Source organism: Anomaloglossus baeobatrachus, chromosome 9 (assembly GCF_048569485.1).
Source record: "Anomaloglossus baeobatrachus isolate aAnoBae1 chromosome 9, aAnoBae1.hap1, whole genome shotgun sequence".
Lineage (NCBI taxonomy): Eukaryota > Metazoa > Chordata > Amphibia > Anura > Aromobatidae > Anomaloglossus > Anomaloglossus baeobatrachus.
The window spans coordinates 163263628-163289797 of NC_134361.1; the positions used below are offsets into that span (position 1 = coordinate 163263628).

The 26170-nt window shown below is 46.8% G+C and overlaps 16 non-coding genes and 1 pseudogene across 16 annotated transcripts; all 17 read left to right on the forward strand.

Moving 5' to 3' along the window:
* Positions 1-89: 89 nt before the first annotated feature.
* On the forward strand, positions 90-280 carry LOC142252542 (U2 spliceosomal RNA). The gene has a single exon (XR_012725915.1). It is a non-coding gene; the product is annotated as a U2 spliceosomal RNA (small nuclear RNA).
* Positions 281-1656: 1376 nt separating this feature from the next.
* On the forward strand, positions 1657-1847 carry LOC142252436 (U2 spliceosomal RNA). Its single transcript, XR_012725813.1, has one exon. It is a non-coding gene; the product is annotated as a U2 spliceosomal RNA (small nuclear RNA).
* Positions 1848-3228: 1381 nt separating this feature from the next.
* LOC142252543 (U2 spliceosomal RNA) lies at positions 3229-3419 on the forward strand. Its single transcript, XR_012725916.1, has one exon. It is a non-coding gene; the product is annotated as a U2 spliceosomal RNA (small nuclear RNA).
* A 1381-nt stretch (positions 3420-4800) lies between these two features.
* On the forward strand, positions 4801-4991 carry LOC142252544 (U2 spliceosomal RNA). The gene has a single exon (XR_012725917.1). It is a non-coding gene; the product is annotated as a U2 spliceosomal RNA (small nuclear RNA).
* Positions 4992-6372: 1381 nt separating this feature from the next.
* LOC142253691 (U2 spliceosomal RNA) lies at positions 6373-6514 on the forward strand (annotated as a pseudogene).
* A 739-nt stretch (positions 6515-7253) lies between these two features.
* Positions 7254-7451, forward strand: LOC142253224 (U2 spliceosomal RNA). Its single transcript, XR_012726536.1, has one exon. It is a non-coding gene; the product is annotated as a U2 spliceosomal RNA (small nuclear RNA).
* Positions 7452-8832: 1381 nt separating this feature from the next.
* Positions 8833-9023, forward strand: LOC142252545 (U2 spliceosomal RNA). Its single transcript, XR_012725918.1, has one exon. It is a non-coding gene; the product is annotated as a U2 spliceosomal RNA (small nuclear RNA).
* Positions 9024-10406: 1383 nt separating this feature from the next.
* LOC142252546 (U2 spliceosomal RNA) lies at positions 10407-10597 on the forward strand. Its single transcript, XR_012725919.1, has one exon. It is a non-coding gene; the product is annotated as a U2 spliceosomal RNA (small nuclear RNA).
* A 1580-nt stretch (positions 10598-12177) lies between these two features.
* Positions 12178-12362, forward strand: LOC142253360 (U2 spliceosomal RNA). The gene has a single exon (XR_012726659.1). It is a non-coding gene; the product is annotated as a U2 spliceosomal RNA (small nuclear RNA).
* A 1381-nt stretch (positions 12363-13743) lies between these two features.
* Positions 13744-13934, forward strand: LOC142252548 (U2 spliceosomal RNA). The gene has a single exon (XR_012725921.1). It is a non-coding gene; the product is annotated as a U2 spliceosomal RNA (small nuclear RNA).
* Positions 13935-15314: 1380 nt separating this feature from the next.
* On the forward strand, positions 15315-15505 carry LOC142252549 (U2 spliceosomal RNA). The gene has a single exon (XR_012725922.1). It is a non-coding gene; the product is annotated as a U2 spliceosomal RNA (small nuclear RNA).
* Positions 15506-16886: 1381 nt separating this feature from the next.
* LOC142252550 (U2 spliceosomal RNA) lies at positions 16887-17077 on the forward strand. Its single transcript, XR_012725923.1, has one exon. It is a non-coding gene; the product is annotated as a U2 spliceosomal RNA (small nuclear RNA).
* Positions 17078-18458: 1381 nt separating this feature from the next.
* LOC142253995 (U2 spliceosomal RNA) lies at positions 18459-18649 on the forward strand. Its single transcript, XR_012727020.1, has one exon. It is a non-coding gene; the product is annotated as a U2 spliceosomal RNA (small nuclear RNA).
* Positions 18650-20206: 1557 nt separating this feature from the next.
* On the forward strand, positions 20207-20401 carry LOC142253456 (U2 spliceosomal RNA). The gene has a single exon (XR_012726742.1). It is a non-coding gene; the product is annotated as a U2 spliceosomal RNA (small nuclear RNA).
* Positions 20402-21782: 1381 nt separating this feature from the next.
* Positions 21783-21973, forward strand: LOC142252551 (U2 spliceosomal RNA). The gene has a single exon (XR_012725924.1). It is a non-coding gene; the product is annotated as a U2 spliceosomal RNA (small nuclear RNA).
* Positions 21974-24156: 2183 nt separating this feature from the next.
* Positions 24157-24350, forward strand: LOC142253357 (U2 spliceosomal RNA). Its single transcript, XR_012726656.1, has one exon. It is a non-coding gene; the product is annotated as a U2 spliceosomal RNA (small nuclear RNA).
* Positions 24351-25906: 1556 nt separating this feature from the next.
* LOC142253411 (U2 spliceosomal RNA) lies at positions 25907-26096 on the forward strand. Its single transcript, XR_012726694.1, has one exon. It is a non-coding gene; the product is annotated as a U2 spliceosomal RNA (small nuclear RNA).
* The last annotated feature ends 74 nt before the right edge of the window (positions 26097-26170 follow it).

Genomic DNA, 26170 nt, shown 5'->3' on the forward strand with positions numbered 1-26170 from the left:
GCGTGGGTTTGTCTGCCTCTCGCTCTCTCTCCCTAAGATGTGTCCGGCATAGGCCAGGGTGCCACTCGAGGCCCAAACCAATTCTGGTTATCGCTTCTCGGCCTTTTGGCTAAGATCAAGTGTAGTATCTGTTCTTATCAGTTTAATATCTGATACGTCCCCTATCTGGGGACCATATATTAAATGGATTTTTAGAACAGGGAGATGGAAAAAGAGCTTGCTCTGTCCACTCCACGCATTGACCTGGTATTGCAGTACCTCCAGGACCGGTGCACCCCTTCTTAACCCAGTTTCCAAAAGCAGAACTCAATTCACCTGATTCATATTAGCCCGATTTAATGAATTGGAAGAAAGCATACGTCTTCATATGCACCTCAATACTTCCTCCTTTTGTTTTTTATCTTTCACACTTTTTACTTTCTTTATTCATCCAAATAGCAAACTCATCACCACTCATCCTGACCAACTCGACTATGTCCCGTGCTGCAGTATCTTGTTCTCTGTCTTATCTAGATCATTTGCAATTGAATGGAATAGATCCCTTTTGGACAAAGTGGATTCACCTGCTGCTGCAGTGACCACAGGTGTGATAAGATCTAGAATTGGCATCTGGTGCGATCTCTCCGCTTCCACTCCAAAGAAAGTTACCTGTTTATTCCTATCATGCATTGGTTTTTGGGGTTTTCTTTGAGCAATGATGATGTCTTGAGTGGGCTGTTGGCTCCCTCACCTGGAGGAAGAGTTTGCTTGCTCTTGGACATTCTAAAAGAGAGGTCATGATAGACATTTAGCTTCTGAACCCAATTGGGGACAGTCATGGGTGATGAATGTTTTGCAACCTGCTGCGCAGCCTGATACCGCAATATAAGGAACGTCAAATACTAAGAATGGGCGGCCTATGAAAGAATTACTACTTTCATTAAGTACACTTAAACGGCTAATTGGGAATAGACAAACTGTAAAAAGCCCTCTGAGAAAGCCCCCCTCTAACCTTTGTTAGTAAGCTTTTCTGTAGTCTGCCTGTTGATGTATTTTCCGTTTGAACAGTGCACAACATGAAGAGACGGAACACTGGCGGCTTGTCACAATGCCCCCCGCTGACATCACAATAGCGCTGCTGCCTAGAAAGCTAGCTGCGCAGCAGAAGTTTCTCTTTGGGTGGGAGGTGGGCTAGTGGAAGGAGGGGGCAAGCTTTTTTTTTTTTTTTTTTCTCGGGTGGTAGGGGGATGATAGGAGAAGGGATGCGGGTGGTGAGATGGGTACAGAGGGCAGGGTTTGGGGCTGGGAAGGGAAAAGATTAGGGTTTGGGGATGATGAAAGGGCTTTCTACGGGTAAGGATGGCAAAGGGTGGCAGTGACGGAAAGTCAGGCAACCTGTCCTGTCCGTCTTTTTGTATCATGAATTGAAAAGACTGCAAGGGGGAGGGGAGTTGCTTGCGCCCAAAAGGAGGAGTTATTCAGATTCATTGCAGTGGGCGGCGGCTGCAAAACGCACCATTCTTCTTGTTTTTGCTCTGCAAAGCAGCCTTTTCAAGGGTTGGCTTGGGTGACAAAATGTCTTGTGTAGGCGTGGGTTTGTCTCCCTCTCGCTCTCTCTCCCTAAGATGTGTCCGGCATAGGCCAGGGTGCCACTCGAGGCCCAAACCAATTCTGGTTATCGCTTCTCGGCCTTTTGGCTAAGATCAAGTGTAGTATCTGTTCTTATCAGTTTAATATCTGATACGTCCCCTATCTGGGGACCATATATTAAATGGATTTTTAGAACAGGGAGATGGAAAAAGAGCTTGCTCTGTCCACTCCACGCATTGACCTGGTATTGCAGTACCTCCAGGACCGGTGCACCCTTTCTTAACCCAGTTTCCAAAAGCAGAACTCAATTCACCTGATTCATATTAGCCCGATTTAATGAATTGGAAGAAAGCATACGTCTTCATATGCACCTCAATACTTCCTCCTTTTGTTTTTTATCTTTCACACTTTTTACTTTCTTTATTCATCCAAATAGCAAACTCATCACCACTCAACCTGACCAACTCGACTATGTCCCGTGCTGCAGTATCTTGTTCTCTGTCTTATCTAGATCATTTGCAATTGAATGGAATAGATCCCTTTTGGACAAAGTGGATTCACCTGCTGCTGCAGTGACCACAGGTGTGATAAGATCTAGAATTGGCATCTGGTGCGATCTCTCCGCTTCCACTCCAAAGAAAGTTACCTGTTTATTCCTATCATGCATTGGTTTTTGGGGTTTTCTTTGAGCAATGATGATGTCTTGAGTGGGCTGTTGGCTCCCTCACCTGGAGGAAGAGTTTGCTTGCTCTTGGACATTCTAAAAGAGAGGTCATGATAGACATTTAGCTTCTGAACCCAATTGGGGACAGTCATGGGTGATGAATGTTTTGCAACCTGCTGCGCAGCCTGATACCGCAATATAAGGAACGTCAAATACTAAGAATGGGCGGCCTATGAAAGAATTACTACTTTCATTAAGTACACTTAAACGGCTAATTGGGAATAGACAAACTGTAAAAAGCCCTCTGAGAAAGCCCCCCTCTAACCTTTGTTAGTAAGCTTTTCTGTAGTCTGCCTGTTGATGTATTTTCCGTTTGAACAGTGCACAACATGAAGAGACGGAACACTGGCGGCTTGTCACAATGCCCCCCGCTGACATCACAATAGCGCTGCTGCCTAGAAAGCTAGCTGCGCAGCAGAAGTTTCTCTTTGGGTGGGAGGTGGGCTAGTGGAAGGAGGGGGCAAGCTTTTTTTTTTTTTTTTTTCTCGGGTGGTAGGGGGATGATAGGAGAAGGGATGCGGGTGGTGAGATGGGTACAGAGGGCAGGGTTTGGGGCTGGGAAGGGAAGGGAAAAGATTAGGGTTTGGGGATGATGAAAGGGCTTTCTACGGGTAAGGATGGCAAAGGGTGGCAGTGACGGAAAGTCAGGCAACCTGTCCTGTCCGTCTTTTTGTATCATGAATTGAAAAGACTGCAAGGGGGAGGGGAGTTGCTTGCGCCCAAAAGGAGGAGTTATTCAGATTCATTGCAGTGGGCGGCGGCTGCAAAACGCACCATTCTTCTTGTTTTTGCTCTGCAAAGCAGCCTTTTCAAGGGTTGGCTTGGGTGACAAAATGTCTTGTGTAGGCGTGGGTTTGTCTCCCTCTCGCTCTCTCTCCCTAAGATGTGTCCGGCATAGGCCAGGGTGCCACTCGAGGCCCAAACCAATTCTGGTTATCGCTTCTCGGCCTTTTGGCTAAGATCAAGTGTAGTATCTGTTCTTATCAGTTTAATATCTGATACGTCCCCTATCTGGGGACCATATATTAAATGGATTTTTAGAACAGGGAGATGGAAAAAGAGCTTGCTCTGTCCACTCCACGCATTGACCTGGTATTGCAGTACCTCCAGGACCGGTGCACCCCTTCTTAACCCAGTTTCCAAAAGCAGAACTCAATTCACCTGATTCATATTAGCCCGATTTAATGAATTGGAAGAAAGCATACGTCTTCATATGCACCTCAATACTTCCTCCTTTTGTTTTTTATCTTTCACACTTTTTACTTTCTTTATTCATCCAAATAGCAAACTCATCACCACTCAACCTGACCAACTCGACTATGTCCCGTGCTGCAGTATCCTGTTCTCTGTCTTATCTAGATCATTTGCAATTGAATGGAATAGATCCCTTTTGGACAAAGTGGATTCACCTGCTGCTGCAGTGACCACAGGTGTGATAAGATCTAGAATTGGCATCTGGTGCGATCTCTCCGCTTCCACTCCAAAGAAAGTTACCTGTTTATTCCTATCATGCATTGGTTTTTGGGGTTTTCTTTGAGCAATGATGATGTCTTGAGTGGGCTGTTGGCTCCCTCACCTGGAGGAAGAGTTTGCTTGCTCTTGGACATTCTAAAAGAGAGGTCATGATAGACATTTAGCTTCTGAACCCAATTGGGGACAGTCATGGGTGATGAATGTTTTGCAACCTGCTGCGCAGCCTGATACCGCAATATAAGGAACGTCAAATACTAAGAATGGGCGGCCTATGAAAGAATTACTACTTTCATTAAGTACACTTAAACGGCTAATTGGGAATAGACAAACTGTAAAAAGCCCTCTGAGAAAGCCCCCCTCTAACCTTTGTTTGTAAGCTTTTCTGTAGTCTGCCTGTTGATGTATTTTCCGTTTGAACAGTGCACAACATGAAGAGACGGAACACTGGCGGCTTGTCACAATGCCCCCCGCTGACATCACAATAGCGCTGCTGCCTAGAAAGCTAGCTGCGCAGCAGAAGTTTCTCTTTGGGTGGGAGGTGGGCTAGTGGAAGGAGGGGGCAAGCTTTTTTTTTTTTTTTTTTCTCGGGTGGTAGGGGGATGATAGGAGAAGGGATGCGGGTGGTGAGATGGGTACAGAGGGCAGGGTTTGGGGCTGGGAAGGGAAGGGAAAAGATTAGGGTTTGGGGATGATGAAAGGGCTTTCTACGGGTAAGGATGGCAAAGGGTGGCAGTGACGGAAAGTCAGGCAACCTGTCCTGTCCGTCTTTTTGTATCATGAATTGAAAAGACTGCAAGGGGGAGGGGAGTTGCTTGCGCCCAAAAGGAGGAGTTATTCAGATTCATTGCAGTGGGCGGCGGCTGCAAAACGCACCATTCTTCTTGTTTTTGCTCTGCAAAGCAGCCTTTTCAAGGGTTGGCTTGGGTGACAAAATGTCTTGTGTAGGCGTGGGTTTGTCTCCCTCTCGCTCTCTCTCCCTAAGATGTGTCCGGCATAGGCCAGGGTGCCACTCGAGGCCCAAACCAATTCTGGTTATCGCTTCTCGGCCTTTTGGCTAAGATCAAGTGTAGTATCTGTTCTTATCAGTTTAATATCTGATACGTCCCCTATCTGGGGACCATATATTAAATGGATTTTTAGAACAGGGAGATGGAAAAAGAGCTTGCTCTGTCCACTCCACGCATTGACCTGGTATTGCAGTACCTCCAGGACCGGTGCACCCCTTCTTAACCCAGTTTCCAAAAGCAGAACTCAATTCACCTGATTCATATTAGCCCGATTTAATGAATTGGAAGAAAGCATACGTCTTCATATGCACCTCAATACTTCCTCCTTTTGTTTTTTATCTTTCACACTTTTTACTTTCTTTATTCATCCAAATAGCAAACTCATCACCACTCAACCTGACCAACTCGACTATGTCCCGTGCTGCAGTATCTTGTTCTCTGTCTTATCTAGATCATTTGCAATTGAATGGAATAGATCCCTTTTGGACAAAGTGGATTCACCTGCTGCTGCAGTGACCACAGGTGTGATAAGATCTAGAATTGGCATCTGGTGCGATCTCTCCGCTTCCACTCCAAAGAAAGTTACCTGTTTATTCCTATCATGCATTGGTTTTTGGGGTTTTCTTTGAGCAATGATGATGTCTTGAGTGGGCTGTTGGCTCCCTCACCTGGAGGAAGAGTTTGCTTGCTCTTGGACATTCTAAAAGAGAGGTCATGATAGACATTTAGCTTCTAAACCCAATTGGGGACAGTCATGGGTGATGAATGTTTTGCAACCTGCTGCGCAGCCTGATACCGCAATATAAGGAACGTCAAATACTAAGAATGGGCGGCCTATGAAAGAATTACTACTTTCATTAAGTACACTTAAACGGCTAATTGGGAATAGACAAACTGTAAAAAGCCCTCTGAGAAAGCCCCCCTCTAACCTTTGTTAGTAAGCTTTTCTGTAGTCTGCCTGTTGATGTATTTTCCGTTTGAACAGTGCACAACATGAAGAGACGGAACACTGGCGGCTTGTCACAATGCCCCCCGCTGACATCACAATAGCGCTGCTGCCTAGAAAGCTAGCTGCGCAGCAGAAGTTTCTCTTTGGGTGGGAGGTGGGCTAGTGGAAGGAGGGGGCAAGCTTTTTTTTTTTTTTTTTTCTCGGGTGGTAGGGGGATGATAGGAGAAGGGATGCGGGTGGTGAGATGGGTACAGAGGGCAGGGTTTGGGGCTGGGAAGGGAAGGGAAAAGATTAGGGTTTGGGGATGATGAAAGGGCTTTCTACGGGTAAGGATGGCAAAGGGTGGCAGTGACGGAAAGTCAGGCAACCTGTCCTGTCCGTCTTTTTGTATCATGAATTGAAAAGACTGCAAGGGGGAGGGGAGTTGCTTGCGCCCAAAAGGAGGAGTTATTCAGATTCATTGCAGTGGGCGGCGGCTGCAAAACTCACCATTCTTCTTGTTTTTGCTCTGCAAAGCAGCCTTTTCAAGGGTTGGCTTGGGTGACAAAATGTCTTGTGTAGGCGTGGGTTTGTCTCCCTCTCGCTCTCTCTCCCTAAGATGTGTCCGGCATAGGCCAGGGTGCCACTCGAGGCCCAAACCAATTCTGGTTATCGCTTCTCGGCCTTTTGGCTAAGATCAAGTGTAGTATCGTTCGAAAAGGTGGTTTAAGGCTCCGGCCACCTTAGTACAATGATGCAATGCACACTGGAAGGTTGCGCTTGTTAGTACTTTGGGAGGATAGTATATCCATCTAGAGGAAACCATGGCCCTACCAGGATCGAGGCTATTAGACTGAGTAAGTGTGGGGGCTATGGTGCAATGTGCCCCAGGATTGACGACCCTGGAGTGAGTCTGAGCTTGCTGGCTTGGGACCCCGGCGAGCCTTGGGCTCTGTAGCACACCGTACCTTGCCCTTTCATACTTTCTGAGCATATTGCTCTATCCCGGCCTTCTGGCTAGGAAGGGAAATTTTTATAATCATGGTCGGAGGTCCGTTCAGCTTTGGGCTGAGAAACCAACACCCGGTTGGAGGTCCGGGTCAGCTTTGGCTGAGAAACCAACACCCGGTTGGAGGTCCGGGTCAGCTTCGGCTGAGAAACCAACACCCGGTTGGAGGTCCGGGTCAGCTTCGGCTGAGAAACCAACACCCGGTTGGAGGTCCGGGTCAGCTTCGGCTGAGAAACCAACACCCGGTTGGAGGTCCGGTTAGCCTTGGGCTGAGAAACCAACACCGGTTGACGGTCCGGGCAGTTTCGGCTGCGAAACCAACAACTAGTAGCTCTCTACTCCACTTGGGTAAGATGCCTGGATGGACGCTGGGAGCAACGACAAGGCTCAACCAGGCTTCGGCTTGGGGGAGCACCGAAGATCCCTGACCCTTGCTGTGGCCTTCTGGCTCGGAGGGACGGGGTTGATTTTTGGGGACCCTCTCCTCACGGAGGGGTCCACACGAATCCTAGCCTTTGCACTGTTTTTGGTGTGACTTCGGTCATGCATTTTTTGCGGTGCTTTGGAAAGCTTCATTAAATCAAAAAATCTGTTCTTATCAGTTTAATATCTGATACGTCCCCTATCTGGGGACCATATATTAAATGGATTTTTAGAACAGGGAGATGGAAAAAGAGCTTGCTCTGTCCACTCCACGCATTGACCTGGTATTGCAGTACCTCCAGGACCGGTGCACCCCTTCTTAACCCAGTTTCCAAAAGCAGAACTCAATTCACCTGATTCATATTAGCCCGATTTAATGAATTGGAAGAAAGCATACGTCTTCATATGCACCTCAATACTTCCTCCTTTTGTTTTTTATCTTTCACACTTTTTACTTTCTTTATTCATCCAAATAGCAAACTCATCACCACTCAACCTGACCAACTCGACTATGTCCCGTGCTGCAGTATCTTGTTCTCTGTCTTATCTAGATCATTTGCAATTGAATGGAATAGATCCCTTTTGGACAAAGTGGATTCACCTGCTGCTGCAGTGACCACAGGTGTGATAAGATCTAGAATTGGCATCTGGTGCAATCTCTCCGCTTCCACTCCAAAGAAAGTTACCTGTTTATTCCTATCATGCATTGGTTTTTGGGGTTTTCTTTGAGCAATGATGATGTCTTGAGTGGGCTGTTGGCTCCCTCACCTGGAGGAAGAGTTTGCTTGCTCTTGGACATTCTAAAAGAGAGGTCATGATAGACATTTAGCTTCTGAACCCAATTGGGGACAGTCATGGGTGATGAATGTTTTGCAACCTGCTGCGCAGCCTGATACCGCAATATAAGGAACGTCAAATACTAAGAATGGGCGGCCTATGAAAGAATTACTACTTTCATTAAGTACACTTAAACGGCTAATTGGGAATAGACAAACTGTAAAAAGCCCTCTGAGAAAGCCCCCCTCTAACCTTTGTTAGTAAGCTTTTCTGTAGTCTGCCTGTTGATGTATTTTCCGTTTGAACAGTGCACAACATGAAGAGACGGAACACTGGCGGCTTGTCACAATGCCCCCCGCTGACATCACAATAGCGCTGCTGCCTAGAAAGCTAGCTGCGCAGCAGAAGTTTCTCTTTGGGTGGGAGGTGGGCTAGTGGAAGGAGGGGGCAAGCTTTTTTTTTTTTTTTTTTCTCGGGTGGTAGGGGGATGATAGGAGAAGGGATGCGGGTGGTGAGATGGGTACAGAGGGCAGGGTTTGGGGCTGGGAAGGGAAGGGAAAAGATTAGGGTTTGGGGATGATGAAAGGGCTTTCTACGGGTAAGGATGGCAAAGGGTGGCAGTGACGGAAAGTCAGGCAACCTGTCCTGTCCGTCTTTTTGTATCATGAATTGAAAAGACTGCAAGGGGGAGGGGAGTTGCTTGCACCCAAAAGGAGGAGTTATTCAGATTCATTGCAGTGGGCGGCGGCTGCAAAACGCACCATTCTTCTTGTTTTTGCTCTGCAAAGCAGCCTTTTCAAGGGTTGGCTTGGGTGACAAAATGTCTTGTGTAGGCGTGGGTTTGTCTCCCTCTCTCTCTCTCTCCCTAAGATGTGTCCGGCATAGGCCAGGGTGCCACTCGAGGCCCAAACCAATTCTGGTTATCGCTTCTCGGCCTTTTGGCTAAGATCAAGTGTAGTATCTGTTCTTATCAGTTTAATATCTGATACGTCCCCTATCTGGGGACCATATATTAAATGGATTTTTAGAACAGGGAGATGGAAAAAGAGCTTGCTCTGTCCACTCCACGCATTGACCTGGTATTGCAGTACCTCCAGGACCGGTGCACCCCTTCTTAACCCAGTTTCCAAAAGCAGAACTCAATTCACCTGATTCATATTAGCCCGATTTAATGAATTGGAAGAAAGCATACGTCTTCATATGCACCTCAATACTTCCTCCTTTTGTTTTTTATCTTTCACACTTTTTACTTTCTTTATTCATCCAAATAGCAAACTCATCACCACTCAACCTGACCAACTCGACTATGTCCCGTGCTGCAGTATCTTGTTCTCTGTCTTATCTAGATCATTTGCAATTGAATGGAATAGATCCCTTTTGGACAAAGTGGATTCACCTGCTGCTGCAGTGACCACAGGTGTGATAAGATCTAGAATTGGCATCTGGTGCGATCTCTCCGCTTCCACTCCAAAGAAAGTTACCTGTTTATTCCTATCATGCATTGGTTTTTGGGGTTTTCTTTGAGCAATGATGATGTCTTGAGTGGGCTGTTGGCTCCCTCACCTGGAGGAAGAGTTTGCTTGCTCTTGGACATTCTAAAAGAGAGGTCATGATAGACATTTAGCTTCTGAACCCAATTGGGGACAGTCATGGGTGATGAATGTTTTGCAACCTGCTGCGCAGCCTGATACCGCAATATAAGGAACGTCAAATACTAAGAATGGGCGGCCTATGAAAGAATTACTACTTTCATTAAGTACACTTAAACGGCTAATTGGGAATAGACAAACTGTAAAAAGCCCTCTGAGAAAGCCCCCCTCTAACCTTTGTTAGTAAGCTTTTCTGTAGTCTGCCTGTTGATGTATTTTCCGTTTGAACAGTGCACAACATGAAGAGACGGAACACTGGCGGCTTGTCACAATGCCCCCCGCTGACATCACAATAGCGCTGCTGCCTAGAAAGCTAGCTGCGCAGCAGAAGTTTCTCTTTGGGTGGGAGGTGGGCTAGTGGAAGGAGGGGGCAAGCTTTTTTTTTTTTTTTTTTTTCTCGGGTGGTAGGGGGATGATAGGAGAAGGGATGCGGGTGGTGAGATGGGTACAGAGGGCAGGGTTTGGGGCTGGGAAGGGAAGGGAAAAGATTAGGGTTTGGGGATGATGAAAGGGCTTTCTACGGGTAAGGATGGCAAAGGGTGGCAGTGACGGAAAGTCAGGCAACCTGTCCTGTCCGTCTTTTTGTATCATGAATTGAAAAGACTGCAAGGGGGAGGGGAGTTGCTTGCGCCCAAAAGGAGGAGTTATTCAGATTCATTGCAGTGGGCGGCGGCTGCAAAACGCACCATTCTTCTTGTTTTTGCTCTGCAAAGCAGCCTTTTCAAGGGTTGGCTTGGGTGACAAAATGTCTTGTGTAGGCGTGGGTTTGTCTCCCTCTCGCTCTCTCTCCCTAAGATGTGTCCGGCATAGGCCAGGGTGCCACTCGAGGCCCAAACCAATTCTGGTTATCGCTTCTCGGCCTTTTGGCTAAGATCAAGTGTAGTATCTGTTCTTATCAGTTTAATATCTGATACGTCCCCTATCTGGGGACCATATATTAAATGGATTTTTAGAACAGGGAGATGGAAAAAGAGCTTGCTCTGTCCACTCCACGCATTGACCTGGTATTGCAGTACCTCCAGGACCGGTGCACCCCTTCTTAACCCAGTTTCCAAAAGCAGAACTCAATTCACCTGATTCATATTAGCCCGATTTAATGAATTGGAAGAAAGCATACGTCTTCATATGCACCTCAATACTTCCTCCTTTTGTTTTTTATCTTTCACACTTTTTACTTTCTTTATTCATCCAAATAGCAAACTCATCACCACTCAACCTGACCAACTCGACTATGTCCCGTGCTGCAGTATCTTGTTCTCTGTCTTATCTAGATCATTTGCAATTGAATGGAATAGATCCCTTTTGGACAAAGTGGATTCACCTGCTGCTGCAGTGACCACAGGTGTGATAAGATCTAGAATTGGCATCTGGTGCGATCTCTCCGCTTCCACTCCAAAGAAAGTTACCTGTTTATTCCTATCATGCATTGGTTTTTGGGGTTTTCTTTGAGCAATGATGATGTCTTGAGTGGGCTGTTGGCTCCCTCACCTGGAGGAAGAGTTTGCTTGCTCTTGGACATTCTAAAAGAGAGGTCATGATAGACATTTAGCTTCTGAACCCAATTGGGGACAGTCATGGGTGATGAATGTTTTGCAACCTGCTGCGCAGCCTGATACCGCAATATAAGGAACGTCAAATACTAAGAATGGGCGGCCTATGAAAGAATTACTACTTTCATTAAGTACACTTAAACGGCTAATTGGGAATAGACAAACTGTAAAAAGCCCTCTGAGAAAGCCCCCCTCTAACCTTTGTTAGTAAGCTTTTCTGTAGTCTGCCTGTTGATGTATTTTCCGTTTGAACAGTGCACAACATGAAGAGACGGAACACTGGCGGCTTGTCACAATGCCCCCCGCTGACATCACAATAGCGCTGCTGCCTAGAAAGCTAGCTGCGCAGCAGAAGTTTCTCTTTGGGTGGGAGGTGGGCTAGTGGAAGGAGGGGGCAAGCTTTTTTTTTTTTTTTTTTCTCGGGTGGTAGGGGGATGATAGGAGAAGGGATGCGGGTGGTGAGATGGGTACAGAGGGCAGGGTTTGGGGCTGGGAAGGGAAAAGATTAGGGTTTGGGGATGATGAAAGGGCTTTCTACGGGTAAGGATGGCAAAGGGTGGCAGTGACGGAAAGTCAGGCAACCTGTCCTGTCCGTCTTTTTGTATCATGAATTGAAAAGACTGCAAGGGGAGGGGAGTTGCTTGCGCCCAAAAGGAGGAGTTATTCAGATTCATTGCAGTGGGCGGCGGCTGCAAAACGCACCATTCTTCTTGTTTTTGCTCTGCAAAGCAGCCTTTTCAAGGGTTGGCTTGGGTGACAAAATGTCTTGTGTAGGCGTGGGTTTGTCTCCCTCTCGCTCTCTCTCCCTAAGATGTGTCCGGCATAGGCCAGGGTGCCACTCGAGGCCCAAACCAATTCTGGTTATCGCTTCTCGGCCTTTTGGCTAAGATCAAGTGTAGTCCCTTCATTGGGTTTGCCTTGGTCTTGGCTGGGAGGGGCCCGGGCTTGCACAACCGCCGGCCTCGGGGATTGTTGCGCCTTTTGGTGCTTACGTCCCCTTATGGCTGGTGGTTCCTGGGCTCGGGAGGCGATCACCTGCGGCACTGCGCTTTTGTGTGGTGGCCGATGACCGTTTTCTGAAAATTGCGGATGAAATCTCATCTGTTCTTATCAGTTTAATATCTGATACGTCCCCTATCTGGGGACCATATATTAAATGGATTTTTAGAACAGGGAGATGGAAAAAGAGCTTGCTCTGTCCACTCCACGCATTGACCTGGTATTGCAGTACCTCCAGGACCGGTGCACCCCTTCTTAACCCAGTTTCCAAAAGCAGAACTCAATTCACCTGATTCATATTAGCCCGATTTAATGAATTGGAAGAAAGCATACGTCTTCATATGCACCTCAATACTTCCTCCTTTTGTTTTTTATCTTTCACACTTTTTACTTTCTTTATTCATCCAAATAGCAAACTCATCACCACTCAACCTGACCAACTCGACTATGTCCCGTGCTGCAGTATCTTGTTCTCTGTCTTATCTAGATCATTTGCAATTGAATGGAATAGATCCCTTTTGGACAAAGTGGATTCACCTGCTGCTGCAGTGACCACAGGTGTGATAAGATCTAGAATTGGCATCTGGTGCGATCTCTCCGCTTCCACTCCAAAGAAAGTTACCTGTTTATTCCTATCATGCATTGGTTTTTGGGGTTTTCTTTGAGCAATGATGATGTCTTGAGTGGGCTGTTGGCTCCCTCACCTGGAGGAAGAGTTTGCTTGCTCTTGGACATTCTAAAAGAGAGGTCATGATAGACATTTAGCTTCTGAACCCAATTGGGGACAGTCATGGGTGATGAATGTTTTGCAACCTGCTGCGCAGCCTGATACCGCAATATAAGGAACGTCAAATACTAAGAATGGGCGGCCTATGAAAGAATTACTACTTTCATTAAGTACACTTAAACGGCTAATTGGGAATAGACAAACTGTAAAAAGCCCTCTGAGAAAGCCCCCCTCTAACCTTTGTTAGTAAGCTTTTCTGTAGTCTGCCTGTTGATGTATTTTCCGTTTGAACAGTGCACAACATGAAGAGACGGAACACTGGCGGCTTGTCACAATGCCCCCCGCTGACATCACAATAGCGCTGCTGCCTAGAAAGCTAGCTGCGCAGCAGAAGTTTCTCTTTGGGTGGGAGGTGGGCTAGTGGAAGGAGGGGGCAAGCATTTTTTTTTTTTTTTTTCTCGGGTGGTAGGGGGATGATAGGAGAAGGGATGCGGGTGGTGAGATGGGTACAGAGGGCAGGGTTTGGGGCTGGGAAGGGAAGGGAAAAGATTAGGGTTTGGGGATGATGAAAGGGCTTTCTACGGGTAAGGATGGCAAAGGGTGGCAGTGACGGAAAGTCAGGCAACCTGTCCTGTCCGTCTTTTTGTATCATGAATTGAAAAGACTGCAAGGGGGAGGGGAGTTGCTTGCGCCCAAAAGGAGGAGTTATTCAGATTCATTGCAGTGGGCGGCGGCTGCAAAACGCACCATTCTTCTTGTTTTTGCTCTGCAAAGCAGCCTTTTCAAGGGTTGGCTTGGGTGACAAAATGTCTTGTGTAGGCGTGGGTTTGTCTCCCTCTCGCTCTCTCTCCCTAAGATGTGTCCGGCATAGGCCAGGGTGCCACTCGAGGCCCAAACCAATTCTGGTTATCGCTTCTCGGCCTTTTGGCTAAGATCAAGTGTAGTATCTGTTCTTATCAGTTTAATATCTGATACGTCCCCTATCTGGGGACCATATATTAAATGGATTTTTAGAACAGGGAGATGGAAAAAGAGCTTGCTCTGTCCACTCCACGCATTGACCTGGTATTGCAGTACCTCCAGGACCGGTGCACCCCTTCTTAACCCAGTTTCCAAAAGCAGAACTCAATTCACCTGATTCATATTAGCCCGATTTAATGAATTGGAAGAAAGCATACGTCTTCATATGCACCTCAATACTTCCTCCTTTTGTTTTTTATCTTTCACACTTTTTACTTTCTTTATTCATCCAAATAGCAAACTCATCACCACTCAACCTGACCAACTCGACTATGTCCCGTGCTGCAGTATCTTGTTCTCTGTCTTATCTAGATCATTTGCAATTGAATGGAATAGATCCCTTTTGGACAAAGTGGATTCACCTGCTGCTGCAGTGACCACAGGTGTGATAAGATCTAGAATTGGCATCTGGTGCGATCTCTCCGCTTCCACTCCAAAGAAAGTTACCTGTTTATTCCTATCATGCATTGGTTTTTGGGGTTTTCTTTGAGCAATGATGATGTCTTGAGTGGGCTGTTGGCTCCCTCACCTGGAGGAAGAGTTTGCTTGCTCTTGGACATTCTAAAAGAGAGGTCATGATAGACATTTAGCTTCTGAACCCAATTGGGGACAGTCATGGGTGATGAATGTTTTGCAACCTGCTGCGCAGCCTGATACCGCAATATAAGGAACGTCAAATACTAAGAATGGGCGGCCTATGAAAGAATTACTACTTTCATTAAGTACACTTAAACGGCTAATTGGGAATAGACAAACTGTAAAAAGCCCTCTGAGAAAGCCCCCCTCTAACCTTTGTTAGTAAGCTTTTCTGTAGTCTGCCTGTTGATGTATTTTCCGTTTGAACAGTGCACAACATGAAGAGACGGAACACTGGCGGCTTGTCACAATGCCCCCCGCTGACATCACAATAGCGCTGCTGCCTAGAAAGCTAGCTGCGCAGCAGAAGTTTCTCTTTGGGTGGGAGGTGGGCTAGTGGAAGGAGGGGGCAAGCTTTTTTTTTTTTTTTTTCTCGGGTGGTAGGGGGATGATAGGAGAAGGGATGCGGGTGGTGAGATGGGTACAGAGGGCAGGGTTTGGGGCTGGGAAGGGAAGGGAAAAGATTAGGGTTTGGGGATGATGAAAGGGCTTTCTACGGGTAAGGATGGCAAAGGGTGGCAGTGACGGAAAGTCAGGCAACCTGTCCTGTCCGTATTTTTGTATCATGAATTGAAAAGACTGCAAGGGGGAGGGGAGTTGCTTGCGCCCAAAAGGAGGAGTTATTCAGATTCATTGCAGTGGGCGGCGGCTGCAAAACGCACCATTCTTCTTGTTTTTGCTCTGCAAAGCAGCCTTTTCAAGGGTTGGCTTGGGTGACAAAATGTCTTGTGTAGGCGTGGGTTTGTCTCCCTCTCGCTCTCTCTCCCTAAGATGTGTCCGGCATAGGCCAGGGTGCCACTCGAGGCCCAAACCAATTCTGGTTATCGCTTCTCGGCCTTTTGGCTAAGATCAAGTGTAGTATCTGTTCTTATCAGTTTAATATCTGATACGTCCCCTATCTGGGGACCATATATTAAATGGATTTTTAGAACAGGGAGATGGAAAAAGAGCTTGCTCTGTCCACTCCACGCATTGACCTGGTATTGCAGTACCTCCAGGACCGGTGCACCCCTTCTTAACCCAGTTTCCAAAAGCAGAACTCAATTCACCTGATTCATATTAGCCCGATTTAATGAATTGGAAGAAAGCATACGTCTTCATATGCACCTCAATACTTCCTCCTTTTGTTTTTTATCTTTCACACTTTTTACTTTCTTTATTCATCCAAATAGCAAACTCATCACCACTCAACCTGACCAACTCGACTATGTCCCGTGCTGCAGTATCTTGTTCTCTGTCTTATCTAGATCATTTGCAATTGAATGGAATAGATCCCTTTTGGACAAAGTGGATTCACCTGCTGCTGCAGTGACCACAGGTGTGATAAGATCTAGAATTGGCATCTGGTGCGATCTCTCCGCTTCCACTCCAAAGAAAGTTACCTGTTTATTCCTATCATGCATTGGTTTTTGGGGTTTTCTTTGAGCAATGATGATGTCTTGAGTGGGCTGTTGGCTCCCTCACCTGGAGGAAGAGTTTGCTTGCTCTTGGACATTCTAAAAGAGAGGTCATGATAGACATTTAGCTTCTGAACCCAATTGGGGACAGTCATGGGTGATGAATGTTTTGCAACCTGCTGCGCAGCCTGATACCGCAATATAAGGAACGTCAAATACTAAGAATGGGCGGCCTATGAAAGAATTACTACTTTCATTAAGTACACTTAAACGGCTAATTGGGAATAGACAAACTGTAAAAAGCCCTCTGAGAAAGCCCCCCTCTAACCTTTGTTAGTAAGCTTTTCTGTAGTCTGCCTGTTGATGTATTTTCCGTTTGAACAGTGCACAACATGAAGAGACGGAACACTGGCGGCTTGTCACAATGCCCCCCGCTGACATTACAATAGCGCTGCTGCCTAGAAAGCTAGCTGCGCAGCAGAAGTTTCTCTTTGGGTGGGAGGTGGGCTAGTGGAAGGAGGGGGCAAGCTTTTTTTTTTTTTTTTTTCTCGGGTGGTAGGGGGATGATAGGAGAAGGGATGCGGGTGGTGAGATGGGTACAGAGGGCAGGGTTTGGGGCTGGGAAGGGAAGGGAAAAGATTAGGGTTTGGGGATGATGAAAGGGCTTTCTACGGGTAAGGATGGCAAAGGGTGGCAGTGACGGAAAGTCAGGCAACCTGTCCTGTCCGTCTTTTTGTATCATGAATTGAAAAGACTGCAAGGGGGAGGGGAGTTGCTTGCGCCCAAAAGGAGGAGTTATTCAGATTCATTGCAGTGGGCGGCGGCTGCAAAACGCACCATTCTTCTTGTTTTTGCTCTGCAAAGCAGCCTTTTCAAGGGTTGGCTTGGGTGACAAAATGTCTTGTGTAGGCGTGGGTTTGTCTCCCTCTCGCTCTCTCTCCCTAAGATGTGTCCGGCATAGGCCAGGGTGCCACTCGAGGCCCAAACCAATTCTGGTTATCGCTTCTCGGCCTTTTGGCTAAGATCAAGTGTAGTATCTGTTCTTATCAGTTTAATATCTGATACGTCCCCTATCTGGGGACCATATATTAAATGGATTTTTAGAACAGGGAGATGGAAAAAGAGCTTGCTCTGTCCACTCCACGCATTGACCTGGTATTGCAGTACCTCCAGGACCGGTGCACCCCTTCTTAACCCAGTTTCCAAAAGCAGAACTCAATTCACCTGATTCATATTAGCCCGATTTAATGAATTGGAAGAAAGCATACGTCTTCATATGCACCTCAATACTTCCTCCTTTTGTTTTTTATCTTTCACACTTTTTACTTTCTTTATTCATCCAAATAGCAAACTCATCACCACTCAACCTGACCAACTCGACTATGTCCCGTGCTGCAGTATCTTGTTCTCTGTCTTATCTAGATCATTTGCAATTGAATGGAATAGATCCCTTTTGGACAAAGTGGATTCACCTGCTGCTGCAGTGACCACAGGTGTGATAAGATCTAGAATTGGCATCTGGTGCGATCTCTCCGCTTCCACTCCAAAGAAAGTTACCTGTTTATTCCTATCATGCATTGGTTTTTGGGGTTTTCTTTGAGCAATGATGATGTCTTGAGTGGGCTGTTGGCTCCCTCACCTGGAGGAAGAGTTTGCTTGCTCTTGGACATTCTAAAAGAGAGGTCATGATAGACATTTAGCTTCTGAACCCAATTGGGGACAGTCATGGGTGATGAATGTTTTGCAACCTGCTGCGCAGCCTGATACCGCAATATAAGGAACGTCAAATACTAAGAATGGGCGGCCTATGAAAGAATTACTACTTTCATTAAGTACACTTAAACGGCTAATTGGGAATAGACAAACTGTAAAAAGCCCTCTGAGAAAGCCCCCCTCTAACCTTTGTTAGTAAGCTTTTCTGTAGTCTGCCTGTTGATGTATTTTCCGTTTGAACAGTGCACAACATGAAGAGACGGAACACTGGCGGCTTGTCACAATGCCCCCCGCTGACATCACAATAGCGCTGCTGCCTAGAAAGCTAGCTGCGCAGCAGAAGTTTCTCTTTGGGTGGGAGGTGGGCTAGTGGAAGGAGGGGGCAAGCTTTTTTTTTTTTTTTTTTCTCGGGTGGTAGGGGGATGATAGGAGAAGGGATGCGGGTGGTGAGATGGGTACAGAGGGCAGGGTTTGGGGCTGGGAAGGGAAGGGAAAAGATTAGGGTTTGGGGATGATGAAAGGGCTTTCTACGGGTAAGGATGGCAAAGGGTGGCAGTGACGGAAAGTCAGGCAACCTGTCCTGTCCGTCTTTTTGTATCATGAATTGAAAAGACTGCAAGGGGGAGGGGAGTTGCTTGCGCCCAAAAGGAGGAGTTATTCAGATTCATTGCAGTGGGCGGCGGCTGCAAAACGCACCATTCTTCTTGTTTTTGCTCTGCAAAGCAGCCTTTTCAAGGGTTGGCTTGGGTGACAAAATGTCTTGTGTAGGCGTGGGTTTGTCTCCCTCTCGCTCTCTCTCCCTAAGATGTGTCCGGCATAGGCCAGGGTGCCACTCGAGGCCCAAACCAATTCTGGTTATCGCTTCTCGGCCTTTTGGCTAAGATCAAGTGTAGTATCTGTTCTTATCAGTTTAATATCTGATATGTCCCCTATCTGGGGACCATATATTAAATGGATTTTTAGAACAGGGAGATGATAAAAGAGCTTGCTCTGTCCACTCCACGCATTGACCTGGTATTGCAGTACCTCCAGGACCGGTGCACCCCTTCTTAACCCAGTTTCCAAAAGCAGAACTCAATTCACCTGATTCATATTAGCCCGATTTAATGAATTGGAAGAAAGCATACGTCTTCATATGCACCTCAATACTTCCTCCTTTTGTTTTTTATCTTTCACACTTTTGACTTTCTTTATTCATCCAAATAGCAAACTCATCACCACTCAACCTGACCAACTCGACTATGTCCCGTGCTGCAGTATCTTGTTCTCTGTCTTATCTAGATCATTTGCAATTGAATGGAATAGATCCCTTTTGGACAAAGTGGATTCACCTGCTGCTGCAGTGACCACAGGTGTGATAAGATCTAGAATTGGCATCTGGTGCGATCTCTCCGCTTCCACTCCAAAGAAAGTTACCTGTTTATTCCTATCATGCATTGGTTTTTGGGGTTTTCTTTGAGCAATGATGATGTCTTGAGTGGGCTGTTGGCTCCCTCACCTGGAGGAAGAGTTTGCTTGCTCTTGGACATTCTAAAAGAGAGGTCATGATAGACATTTAGCTTCTGAACCCAATTGGGGACAGTCATGGGTGATGAATGTTTTGCAACCTGCTGCGCAGCCTGATACCGCAATATAAGGAACATCAAATACTAAGAATGGGCGGCCTATGAAAGAATTACTACTTTCATTAAGTACACTTAAACGGCTAATTGGGAATAGACAAACTGTAAAAAGCCCTCTGAGAAAGCCCCCCTCTAACCTTTGTTAGTAAGCTTTTCTGTAGTCTGCCTGTTGATGTATTTTCCGTTTGAACAGTGCACAACATGAAGAGACGGAACACTGGCGGCTTGTCACAATGCCCCCCGCTGACATCACAATAGCGCTGCTGCCTAGAAAGCTAGCTGCGCAGCAGAAGTTTCTCTTTGGGTGGGAGGTGGGCTAGTGGAAGGAGGGGGCAAGCTTTTTTTTTTTTTTTTTTCTCGGGTGGTAGGGGGATGATAGGAGAAGGGATGCGGGTGGTGAGATGGGTACAGAGGGCAGGGTTTGGGGCTGGGAAGGGAAGGGAAAAGATTAGGGTTTGGGGATGATGAAAGGGCTTTCTACAGGTAAGGATGGCAAAGGGTGGCAGTGACGGAAAGTCAGGCAACCTGTCCTGTCCGTCTTTTTGTATCATGAATTGAAAAGACTGCAAGGGGGAGGGGAGTTGCTTGCGCCCAAAAGGAGGAGTTATTCAGATTCATTGCAGTGGGCGGCGGCTGCAAAACGCACCATTCTTCTTGTTTTTGCTCTGCAAAGCAGCCTTTTCAAGGGTTGGCTTGGGTGACAAAATGTCTTGTGTAGGCGTGGGTTTGTCTCCCTCTCGCTCTCTCTCCCTAAGATGTGTCCGGCATAGGCCAGGGTGCCACTCGAGGCCCAAACCAATTCTGGTTATCGCTTCTCGGCCTTTTGGCTAAGATCAAGTGTAGTTTGGGAGGGTACTACCTTGGTTGGTGCTGAAAGGTGCCAGGGTATTGCACAACTGCTGGCCTTGGGGGAGTGTGCATCGTAGGATGTCATAGCCCTCTTGTGACGGACGGTTACCTGGGCAACGAGAGGCGGTCACTTTATTATTTTCAAACTCATCCTTCAAAAAAAAAAAAAAAAAAAATCTGTTCTTATCAGTTTAATATCTGATACGTCCCCTATCTGGGGACCATATATTAAATGGATTTTTAGAACAGGGAGATGGAAAAAGAGCTTGCTCTGTCCACTCCACGCATTGACCTGGTATTGCAGTACCTCCAGGACCGGTGCACCCCTTCTTAACCCAGTTTCCAAAAGCAGAACTCAATTCACCTGATTCATATTAGCCCGATTTAATGAATTGGAAGAAAGCATACGTCTTCATATGCACCTCAATACTTCCTCCTTTTGTTTTTTATCTTTCACACTTTTTACTTTCTTTATTCATCCAAATAGCAAACTCATCACCACTCAACCTGACCAACTCGACTATGTCCCGTGCTGCAGTATCTTGTTCTCTGTCTTATCTAGATCATTTGCAATTGAATGGAATAGATCCCTTTTGGACAAAGTGGATTCACCTGCTGCTGCAGTGACCACAGGTGTGATAAGATCTAGAATTGGCATCTGGTGCGATCTCTCCGCTTCCACTCCAAAGAAAGTTACCTGTTTATTCCTATCATGCATTGGTTTTTGGGGTTTTCTTTGAGCAATGATGATGTCTTGAGTGGGCTGTTGGCTCCCTCACCTGGAGGAAGAGTTTGCTTGCTCTTGGACATTCTAAAAGAGAGGTCATGATAGACATTTAGCTTCTGAACCCAATTGGGGACAGTCATGGGTGATGAATGTTTTGCAACCTGCTGCGCAGCCTGATACCGCAATATAAGGAACGTCAAATACTAAGAATGGGCGGCCTATGAAAGAATTACTACTTTCATTAAGTACACTTAAACGGCTAATTGGGAATAGACAAACTGTAAAAAGCCCTCTGAGAAAGCCCCCCTCTAACCTTTGTTAGTAAGCTTTTCTGTAGTCTGCCTGTTGATGTATTTTCCGTTTGAACAGTGCACAACATGAAGAGACGGAACACTGGCGGCTTGTCACAATGCCCCCCGCTGACATCACAATAGCGCTGCTGCCTAGAAAGCTAGCTGCGCAGCAGAAGTTTCTCTTTGGGTGGGAGGTGGGCTAGTGGAAGGAGGGGGCAAGCTTTTTTTTTTTTTTTTTTCTCGGGTGGTAGGGGGATGATAGGAGAAGGGATGCGGGTGGTGAGATGGGTACAGAGGGCAGGGTTTGGGGCTGGGAAGGGAAGGGAAAAGATTAGGGTTTGGGGATGATGAAAGGGCTTTCTACGGGTAAGGATGGCAAAGGGTGGCAGTGACGGAAAGTCAGGCAACCTGTCCTGTCCGTCTTTTTGTATCATGAATTGAAAAGACTGCAAGGGGGAGGGGAGTTGCTTGCGCCCAAAAGGAGGAGTTATTCAGATTCATTGCAGTGGGCGGCGGCTGCAAAACGCACCATTCTTCTTGTTTTTGCTCTGCAAAGCAGCCTTTTCAAGGGTTGGCTTGGGTGACAAAATGTCTTGTGTAGGCGTGGGTGTTTCTCCCTCTCGCTCTCTCTCCCTAAGATGTGTCCGGCATAGGCCAGGGTGCCACTCGAGGCCCAAACCAATTCTGGTTATCGCTTCTCGGCCTTTTGGCTAAGATCAAGTGTAGTATCTGTTCTTATCAGTTTAATATCTGATACGTCCCCTATCTGGGGACCATATATTAAATGGATTTTTAGAACAGGGAGATGGAAAAAGAGCTTGCTCTGTCCACTCCACGCATTGACCTGGTATTGCAGTACCTCCAGGACCGGTGCACCCCTTCTTAACCCAGTTTCCAAAAGCAGAACTCAATTCACCTGATTCATATTAGCCCGATTTAATGAATTGGAAGAAAGCATACGTCTTCATATGCACCTCAATACTTCCTCCTTTTGTTTTTTATCTTTCACACTTTTTACTTTCTTTATTCATCCAAATAGCAAACTCATCACCACTCAACCTGACCAACTCGACTATGTCCCGTGCTGCAGTATCTTGTTCTCTGTCTTATCTAGATCATTTGCAATTGAATGGAATAGATCCCTTTTGGACAAAGTGGATTCACCTGCTGCTGCAGTGACCACAGGTGTGATAAGATCTAGAATTGGCATCTGGTGCGATCTCTCCGCTTCCACTCCAAAGAAAGTTACCTGTTTATTCCTATCATGCATTGGTTTTTGGGGTTTTCTTTGAGCAATGATGATGTCTTGAGTGGGCTGTTGGCTCCCTCACCTGGAGGAAGAGTTTGCTTGCTCTTGGACATTCTAAAAGAGAGGTCATGATAGACATTTAGCTTCTGAACCCAATTGGGGACAGTCATGGGTGATGAATGTTTTGCAACCTGCTGCGCAGCCTGATACCGCAATATAAGGAACGTCAAATACTAAGAATGGGCGGCCTATGAAAGAATTACTACTTTCATTAAGTACACTTAAACGGCTAATTGGGAATAGACAAACTGTAAAAAGCCCTCTGAGAAAGCCCCCCTCTAACCTTTGTTAGTAAGCTTTTCTGTAGTCTGCCTGTTGATGTATTTTCCGTTTGAACAGTGCACAACATGAAGAGACGGAACACTGGCGGCTTGTCACAATGCCCCCCGCTGACATCACAATAGCGCTGCTGCCTAGAAAGCTAGCTGCGCAGCAGAAGTTTCTCTTTGGGTGGGAGGTGGGCTAGTGGAAGGAGGGGGCAAGCTTTTTTTTTTTTTTTTTTCTCGGGTGGTAGGGGGATGATAGGAGAAGGGATGCGGGTGGTGAGATGGGTACAGAGGGCAGGGTTTGGGGCTGGGAAGGGAAGGGAAAAGATTAGGGTTTGGGGATGATGAAAGGGCTTTCTACGGGTAAGAATGGCAAAGGGTGGCAGTGACGGAAAGTCAGGCAACCTGTCCTGTCCGTCTTTTTGTATCATGAATTGAAAAGACTGCAAGGGGGAGGGGAGTTGCTTGCGCCCAAAAGGAGGAGTTATTCAGATTCATTGCAGTGGGCGGCGGCTGCAAAACGCACCATTCTTCTTGTTTTTGCTCTGCAAAGCAGCCTTTTCAAGGGTTGGCTTGGGTGACAAAATGTCTTGTGTAGGCGTGGGTTTGTCTCCCTCTCGCTCTCTCTCCCTAAGATGTGTCCGGCATAGGCCAGGGTGCCACTCGAGGCCCAAACCAATTCTGGTTATCGCTTCTCGGCCTTTTGGCTAAGATCATGTGTAGTGTTGTTCGAAGAGGTGGTTTAAGCTCCAGGCCACCTTAGTACAATGATACAATGCACACTGGAAGGTTGCGCATGCTAGTACTCTGGGTGGATAGTATATTCATCTAGAGGAAAACATGGCCCTACCAGGATCAAGGCTATTAGACTGAGTAAGGGTGGGGGGCTATGGTACAACGTGCCCCAGGACTGACGACCCTGGAGTGAGTCTGAGCTTGCTGGCTTGGGACCCCGGCAAGCCTTGGGCTCTGTAGCACACCGTACCTTGCCTTTTCATACTTTTTGAGCATATTACCCTATCCCGGCCTTCTGGCTAGGAAGGGAAATTTTTATAATCCCGGTCGGAGGTCTGGTCAGCTTTGGGCTGAGAAACTAACACCCGGTTGGAGGTCCGGGTCAGCTTCGGCTGAGAAACCAACACCCGGTTGGAGGTCTGGGTCAGCTTCGGCTGAGAAACCAACACCCGGTTGGAGGTCCGGTTAGCCTTGGGCTGAGAAACCAACACCGGTTGACGGTCCGGGCAGTTTCGGCTGCGAAACCAACAACTAGTAGCTCTCTACTCCACTTGGGTAAGATGCCTGGGTGGACGCTGGGAGCAACGACAAGGCTCAACCAGGCTTCGGCTTGGGGGAGCACCGAAGATCCCTGACCCTTGCTGTGGCCTTCTGGCTCGGAGGGACGGGGTTGATTTTTGGGGACCCTCTCCTCACGGTGGGGTCCACACGAATCCTAGCCTTTGCACTGTTTTTGGTGTGACTTCGGTCATGCATTTTTTGTGGTGCTTTGGAAAGCTTCATTAAATCAAAAAATCTGTTCTTATCAGTTTAATATCTGATACGTCACCTATCTGGGGACCATATATTAAATGGATTTTTAGAACAGGGAGATGGAAAAAGAGCTTGCTCTGTCCACTCCACGCATTGACCTGGTATTGCAGTACCTCCAGGACCGGTGCACCCCTTCTTAACCCAGTTTCCAAAAGCAGAACTCAATTCACCTGATTCATATTAGCCCGATTTAATGAATTGGAAGAAAGCATACGTCTTCATATGCACCTCAATACTTCCTCCTTTTGTTTTTTATCTTTCACACTTTTTACTTTCTTTATTCATCCAAATAGCAAACTCATCACCACTCAACCTGACCAACTCGACTATGTCCCGTGCTGCAGTATCTTGTTCTCTGTCTTATCTAGATCATTTGCAATTGAATGGAATAGATCAATTTTGGACAAAGTGGATTCACCTGCTGCTGCAGTGACCACAGGTGTGATAAGATCTAGAATTGGCATCTGGTGCGATCTCTCCGCTTCCACTCCAAAGAAAGTTACCTGTTTATTCCTATCATGCATTGGTTTTTGGGGTTTTCTTTGAGCAATGATGATGTCTTGAGTGGGCTGTTGGCTCCCTCACCTGGAGGAAGAGTTTGCTTGCTCTTGGACATTCTAAAAGAGAGGTCATGATAGACATTTAGCTTCTGAACCCAATTGGGGACAGTCATGGGTGATGAATGTTTTGCAACCTGCTGCGCAGCCTGATACCGCAATATAAGGAACGTCAAATACTAAGAATGGGCGGCCTATGAAAGAATTACTACTTTCATTAAGTACACTTAAACGGCTAATTGGGAATAGACAAACTGTAAAAAGCCCTCTGAGAAAGCCCCCCTCTAACCTTTGTTAGTAAGCTTTTCTGTAGTCTGCCTGTTGATGTATTTTCCGTTTGAACAGTGCACAACATGAAGAGACGGAACACTGGCGGCTTGTCACAATGCCCCCCGCTGACATCACAATAGCGCTGCTGCCTAGAAAGCTAGCTGCGCAGCAGAAGTTTCTCTTTGGGTGGGAGGTGGGCTAGTGGAAGGAGGGGGCAAGCTTTTTTTTTTTTTTTTTCTCGGGTGGTAGGGGGATGATAGGAGAAGGGATGCGGGTGGTGAGATGGGTACAGAGGGCAGGGTTTGGGGCTGGGAAGGGAAGGGAAAAGATTAGGGTTTGGGGATGATGAAAGGGCTTTCTACGGGTAAGGATGGCAAAGGGTGGCAGTGACGGAAAGTCAGGCAACCTGTCTTGTCCGTCTTTTTGTATCATGAATTGAAAAGACTGCAAGGGGGAGGGGAGTTGCTTGCGCCCAAAAGGAGGAGTTATTCAGATTCATTGCAGTGGGCGGCGGCTGCAAAACGCACCATTCTTCTTGTTTTTGCTCTGCAAAGCAGCCTTTTCAAGGGTTGGCTTGGGTGACAAAATGTCTTGTGTAGGCGTGGGTTTGTCTCCCTCTCGCTCTCTCTCCCTAAGATGTGTCCGGCATAGGCCAGGGTGCCACTCGAGGCCCAAACCAATTCTGGTTATCGCTTCTCGGCCTTTTGGCTAAGATCAAGTGTAGTTTGGGAGGGTACTACCTTGGTTGGTGCTGAAAGGTGCCAGGGTATTGCACAACTGCTGGCCTTGGGGGAGTGTGCATCGTAGGATGTCATAGCCCTCTTGTGACGGACGGTTACCTGGGCAACGAGAGGCGGTCACTTTATTATTTTCAAACTCATCCTTCAAAAAAAAAAAAAAATCTGTTCTTATCAGTTTAATATCTGATACGTCCCCTATCTGGGGACCATATATTAAATGGATTTTTAGAACAGGGAGATGGAAAAAGAGCTTGCTCTGTCCACTCCACGCATTGACCTGGTATTGCAGTACCTCCAGGACCGGTGCACCCCTTCTTAACCCAGTTTCCAAAAACAGAACTCAATTCACCTGATTCATATTAGCCCGATTTAATGAATTGGAAGAAAG